Below are 7,087 nucleotides of genomic sequence, written 5' to 3'. Positions count from 1 at the left end.
TGGAAACATCACCAAACTTGGGGTCAGAAGTCCAGGGATAGGGTCCTATATGTTTTTCTCACTAGCTCTATGGTCTTAGGCAAGCCACTGAATTTTTTTGAGCCTTATTTTCTGTGTCTTTGTAATATATCAAGGCCTGGTCATTTCATTGTATGGGAACTCCCTTTGCAAAGAAACTTGCTTAAGGTTCAGAGAGTGATTTTTCCAAGATCACACAACTAGAAAGTGTCAAAGGTAGAGTTTGAATTCAAAACTTAACTTACTCCAGTCCTCTATCCAATATACTATGATGCTTACCTCTTGTCTTTACATAAGAGACAACAGTTTCTGCTCTGTCTGCCACACAGAACTGTTAGAATGAAAATAGATAATGTACATGAAAGTATCATCATTAGAAAGCATTAAAGGACCTCAGAGAGCCTACGGTCCAAATGGCTTATTTTATAGCTAAGGAAATAGACGCCCAGAGAGGTGAAGAGATGCATAAACACAGTCAAATGAGTAAGAGGCAGATACAGGATTCAAAACTAGCATCTTGACTACAACCCATATGTTCTTTTTCTCTCTCTTTTTTTCTCAATCACATGTAAAATATTAACATCCATTTTTAAAAATTTTGAGTTCCAAATTCTCTCCCTCTCCTCTCCCCTCCTTTATGAGGTAAGCAAAAAATATGGAACACTTCACGAATTTGCATGTCATCCTTGTAAAAGGGCCATGCTATTCTTCTTTGTTACTGTTCCAATTTTAGTATATGTGCTGCCGAAGTGAGCACTCCAGTAGACATCTTAAACTAAATATGTCCAAACCTCAACTCTTTATCTTTCCTCTTAAACCCTGTCTCTCTAATACACACCCCACTCCCAGCCCCCTGCAACTTCCCTATTGCTGTAGAGGCTACCATCATCCTCCCACTCTCCCAGGCTCACAACCTTGGTGTCATCCTGGACTCTTCATTATCTCTCACCTCCCATATTCAATTTGTTTATTGATTTCACCTCTGCAGCATCTCTTGAATATGCCCCATTCTCTTCTCTGTCACTGACATTGTTCTGAAGCATGCCTTCATCACCTCAAGTCTTGATTATTACAGCAGTCTTCTGGTGGGTTTGCCTGCCTCAAGTCTTTCCCAACTCCAATCCATCTTCCGTTCAGCCAACAAAATGATTTTCCTAAAGCTCAGGTCTAACAATGTCACTCCTCTCCCCCATTCAATAAACTCCAGTGGCTCCCTGTTGCCTCTAGGAGCAAATACAAAATGCTGTTTGGCATTCAAAACCCTTCATAACTGAATCCCCTTCTACCTTTTCAGTTTTCTAATTTTTAATTTTATTTGTGATATATAATTATATTTTATACATATATCAAATATAGGTATATACAAAGACACATATATGACATATACAATGTAAAATTTCTACATTATTACATTTAGATATACCTAGATATATTTTAATACATATAACTTAGTATTTTAATTCTTTAAATAACTGTTTTATAAATAACAAATATTATCTCATTTGATCTTCACAACAACCATGGGAAGTAAATGTTATTATGATTATTTCCATTTTACAGTTGAGGAAACTGAGTCAAACAGAGGTTAAGTGACTTGCCCAGGGTCACACAGCTAGTAAGTGTCTGAGACTGGATTTGAATTTGAGTCTTTCCATCTGCACTGAGTCATTAAGGCAGTTATTCTCAAAACTGTTAAGCTTTTATTAAAATGGAACCTTGACAGGGGTAGGGATCCTATCTTTCTATGTATTATATATGTTCTCCTGTAAAATAAAAAAATAGAATCATAAAAGCCTCTACATATAAAATAATAACATCTTAAAAAATGATCCCATTTATAGTGGGAGAATGGGCAGCTAGGCAGCGCATTAGATAGATCTCAGGACCTGGAGTCAGGGAGTTGAGTTCAAATCTGTCCTTAGATGCTTACTATTTCTGTAACCCTGGGCAAGTCATTTAACCCTGTTTGCCTCAGTTTCTCCATCTGTAAAATGAGCTGGAGAAGGAAATGGCAGACCACTCCAGTATCTTTGCCAAGAAATCCCAAATGGTATCACAAAGAGTTGGATATGACTGAAATGTCTGACCAATATTGATAGTGAAAGAACCTGATTTTGAAAGTTTCTAAAGGAGTGGTTCAGATTCACAGATTATAGAAACCCAGACATAGGAAGGACTTTGGAGATCAATCAATGAGGAAGCATTTTTTAAGTATATACCATTTATGTTTCATCTACGGTTGTAGGTTCTGAGGATAGAAACAGGTCAGATCATTTTATGAATGGGGAAACCCAAGGTTAGTAGATCACAGGAGCATAGATTTGGAGATACCAGGGACCTTAATGGTCATTTAGCCTAATTCCTCCATTTCAAAGTTTAGGAAACTGTGGTCAAGAGACACTAGATAGTAAATGGTGGAGTCAGGACCTGAACCCAATTGCATTGACTCCAAACCTAAATAGTCTCTTTACTGAACCAAAGTGGGCCGAACTGGAATTCAAACCCAGGTTCCTGATCACTGCTTTTGAGAAACTTTAATCTTTCATGATTTCTGTAGATTACTTAATTATATAATTCCTATCTCTAGTAAAAAATGATCATATCTTATCTAAAATATTTTTTTCTGACTATTGTTAGTCAATCATACTCTGGCTTATTTGGAGTCAGAAAGATGTGGGTTCAAATAGTGCCTCAGATACTTATTAGCTAGACGACCTTGGGCAAATCTCTTAGCTTCTTTGCTCCACAATTTCCTCGTGTGTAAAATGAGGACCATTCTACATCTAAATCTATGTTTCCTTCCTAGATTCCTGTTGATCTTCATGTCCTTTTTCTTAATCTTGTGCACCTGCAGATCGCCCATGAACAAGAAGCATGAGAGAATTTATGAACAGAAGGATGCGAATGAACCCCCACTTGCCACACTTTTCATTGCTATTTCCCTATAAGGATTCCTTTCCTTGGCTTTGCTTGCCATCTGCCTTTCTGTTTCTCTCTGGAATACTGTGCTTGGGCTCCGACGCTTTCCAGGACTTTGCTTCCCCTTGTGGATTTACTCTAAGCAAACATTTCAGTTTTGGAGCTGAAAGGCTCCCCAAGTCAGATCAGCCCATTTACAATGAAGCACATCACTCAGGTGGATCAGTTGGAGGGAACAGGAGGAAGAAGCAGTCTCTCCCTGGTGCATTCGAGCCAAGCCGTGTTGGCTGGAGGAAATGCAGCATTCAGAACTCTCACTCCAGGGGGAAGCCCAGCAAGGAAATACCATTCCAAATATACAGCAGTCATCTCTGCCCAGATTGACTGTGAAAAACCTCTCTTTCGCTGTAGCAACCCATGTAGGCTATGAATTATTTTATTGAGACACATTTAATGCTTTCCTATTGGAAAATGAGGAACTTATTAATTATTTTTACTTTAAAATAATTAAATCAGCCTCTGTCAGGCTGACATGGTTTTGCTCTGCAGGCAACTAGAATCTTTCAGAGCTGTGAAGCCTTTTTTCTAGTCCCATATGCTTGGCTACAGGTGAGCCAGTTGGTAAATGTGTGACACCTTTTAATTACACTTCATCACAAGCTGGAACTTGTCTGATGGCTTACTTTATCATTTACTGTGCTTTCACGCAAATTAAATAAGTCATGGTGAACTTAGGGTCCCTGGGAAGTGGGACTCCCGAGTTTGCACTCTTTTTTCTTTTCTGGCAGGGCAATGAGAGTTAAGTGACTTGCCCAGGGTCACACAGCTAGTGTCAAGTGTCTGAGGTTGGATTTGAACTCAGGTCCTTCTGAATCCAGGACCAGTGCTTTATGCACTGTGCCACCTAGCTACCCCAGTTTTCACTCATATGTAGTATTTAGCAGCTTCAGACCTTGCTCCCTTTTGGTACTCCAAGGATACATGGCTCTTAGTTTTCCCTACACTACCATCTCAAACACTATGGCTTATAGAGAATTGTAAATCCCAGAATCATAGAATTTCAGAATTTAAAGAGAAATTGAGCCTGATGTGTAAATGAAAGCCGTATGTGTAATACATCCGCCAAATGGTCATCCAGTCTTTGTCTGAATATAAGTCCCAGCACACCCTTAGGCACTTAAGAAATGCTTGTAGAAAGTAAATGCATAAATTACTTGCAGTGAAGGAGAGCTTTCTACCTCCCAAAGTGACCCATCCCACCTTTGGCTAGTTCTAATTATTAGGAAATTTTCCCTAATATTGTATCTAAATTTGCCTCTGTTACTTCTACCACTTGCTTCCTCTTCTACTTTCCAGGGCCAAGCAGAACAGATAAAATCCCTCTTCTGAGTGACAGCCCATCAAATACTTGAAGGCAGTGTTTTTTGCCTCCCTGACTCCATTCCACATCTTTCCTCTTCCAGGCTAAACATCCCTGGTTTCTTTAAATGACCCTAATTTGGCATGAACGTTTCACCATCCTGATTGCTCTCCTCTGGATGCTCTCTAGGTTCGTTTTGAAATTCCACTTAAACAGTTAATGACCATCTTCCCAACAACATCTGGCACTGTTTGCTCCCTAAAATCTCCAAGTTCAGATGCTTACTTTAGTCTTTAAAAATCTCCTTAAGAATGATCACTTATTCATCCTAACATAGCTGAAAACTTCAATTTCTTTCTCAATTTCCCCAAGTTAATAAATAGCCAGATCCTAACGCATCTTATATTTCCCAAAACGTTAAAGAGAAATTGGCATTCAGACAGTCCATGTCTACAGAGAACTGCCCTATATGCCCCTGTCAAATCCAGCACACCCTCTTCTGTTCAGAAGGTGGGCAGCCTAGCTATAGATGTTGCTAGGCTAACCTTGGTTTACATTCTGAAACTCTTCAAAAGACATGGTTGTCTGGAGAGTGACATCTCTTTTTATGTTTATCTTGGGCAGGCTGACATTTAGTGTTCTACCTGCCTGTTCTATGGATATATGCATTCATGGCTTTCATAATTGCTACGTATTTGTACCGCTGAACTGTAGCTTTCTATCTCAGCCTGAGACTTGGAGAGCTCAAGGACAGCTTTGAATTGAACACATCATGTAATAGACGAAAAATCAAGAGAAGGAGAAAAAAAAGACATGTAATTTCAGCGAGGGGGAAAATAGGCACTTGCAATGAAATTAAATGTTTGGTGGTTTTCGTTTGGCCCCTAGTGGATAATTCTCATTGTCACATTGAATTGGTAGGCTTTGCTTAAGCAAGAGCCAGGACTGAATGACCCTGGAGACGAAATTACCTCGTAGCTTTGGAAATGGAGTTTGCTTCAAGCCAAAATTGAGATGAATTTGTGGTGTATTGACAGAAAGCTTGGAAACACTTGCCCACTTGGTACCAGCATTACAGATAAATACAGAAGCCAGATGCAGAAAATGAATCCTCTTCTTACCCATTAACTTTTTAAAAAATTCATTAAAAAATTTTACCCAAGTTCTGTAACAAATGTGCTCTCTTTGTTGCCTTCAGAATGATGCCTTCGCGCATAGGAGCAAGAGCGCTGTTAATAGCAAGCCAGGTGTTTCCATTACCCAGCAGTGCTGTCCTCGGGATGATGAGAAGGTTTCCACAAACACCCTGGACGTGGCAGCTTCCACAGCAGCCCTGTGATGCCTGTCATCTTTTTACCCCAATGAAAATGATGCCGTTTGCTTGTGATTATAGACTCCTATTGATTTCCAATTTTCACTAGACATGTTCGGGTCCCTTGGGCTCTGGGCGCTTGTAGATTCTTATCAGTCTTGCAGCGAAGAAACAATGTGGTAATATAATTGGCACCATGTAGCAATAAGAGACTCCTGTTCTACTTTCAATTTGGTCCTTTATTGCAATTTCTTGACAGTGGATTTTTTTTTTTTTAGTGCTAATGGGCTCTAAGAAGGTTCTCAAGAACCAAACCAAAGTTTTCAAAGGAACAGGTGTCTCTCCGCATTTCAAAAATCAACATAACAGAAGACTAGATCCCAGTGTGCCCCTTTACTGTAGGACATGTTGGCTTCTATCTCCATGTTGAGGAATGTTCTGTATTGTCGGGGCAGCTGCCAGTTCCCTCCAGCACTGTTTAATATAATGAACTGTGTACAGCCCAGGAATGTTTATTTTAAGTATCAAAGTGCCATACAAATAGTTCTGAGCTGGTACCAAAAAGTCATTTGTATAAAGCAGATGCCACAAGATCTATGCAAAATGCCATCTTTTTTCCTTCATGCCTGAGATCAGTTTAGCAAGGCTTCCACTTGCTCAGGAGTAATCATGATGAGGATAACGATAGCACCTAGCATTTATATAACACCTCAAGGTTTGCCAGCTGCTTTCTATTTTATCCCATATGATTCTTGCACAATCCTTAGAGATAGATGCTGTGAAATAAAGGAAGACAGAGTTAAGTGACTTGCTCAAGGTCACAAGGTAGTCTGAGGCAGGACTCAGCGTCAGGTTTTCCTGTCTCCACCTCTAGCACGGTCCTGCCTTTCCTCCACTAATTTTATCCTGTATCTTAATCTACCATCTCAGGTCACAGGACCCAATGTGTAGGCACTATAAAAACCAGATAAATCAATCAAGATTCTGAAGAAAACAATCTGGCTACATTTCATTTCAATTCAATTCAAGTGAAAAAATGAAAGACTTAACTGTGTGTTAGGTGAAACCAGTCTGATGCTGTGGATGGCGGAGCTTGTCTTGAAGTCTGGTGCAAGTCCTTTCTCTGGCACATATCAACTGTGTGATACTGGGCAGGTCACTTAGGATTTCAGTGTCCCCAAATGATTCCCTTAGACTCCAAATTATGACCATTCATTCCCTGATGACAGGAACTGGTTCAGCTTTTGGTTTTGTGTCTCCAGAGCCTAGCCCAGTGACTGGTAGGCTCTTAACAGTGGCAAATGGTAGGCTCTTCATAAACACATGTTGAACTGACATGAGTTTCTACACACTGGAAGTTCCCCTCATTAATAATGTCACAGATTAGAACTAAACACAAACCCCAAAAGAATGAAGACAGTCCTCCTGAATGTAGAGGACACAAAAGACCCCCATAAAATAATCATGCTCTTAGGGAG

At 39.8% G+C, this 7,087-nt stretch overlaps 1 non-coding gene across 1 annotated transcript; it reads right to left on the bottom strand.

Moving 5' to 3' along the window:
- Window positions 1–667: 667 nt before the first annotated feature.
- Window positions 668–775, bottom strand: LOC122726964. Its single transcript, XR_006352955.1, has one exon. It is a non-coding gene; the product is annotated as a U6 spliceosomal RNA (small nuclear RNA).
- Between the last annotated feature and the right edge of the window lie 6,312 nt (window positions 776–7,087).

Source organism: Dromiciops gliroides, chromosome 4 (genome assembly GCF_019393635.1).
Source record: "Dromiciops gliroides isolate mDroGli1 chromosome 4, mDroGli1.pri, whole genome shotgun sequence".
Lineage (NCBI taxonomy): Eukaryota > Metazoa > Chordata > Mammalia > Microbiotheria > Microbiotheriidae > Dromiciops > Dromiciops gliroides.
Note: the sequence above shows the minus strand (reverse complement) of the source record. Positions and strands in the feature narration are given on the sequence as shown.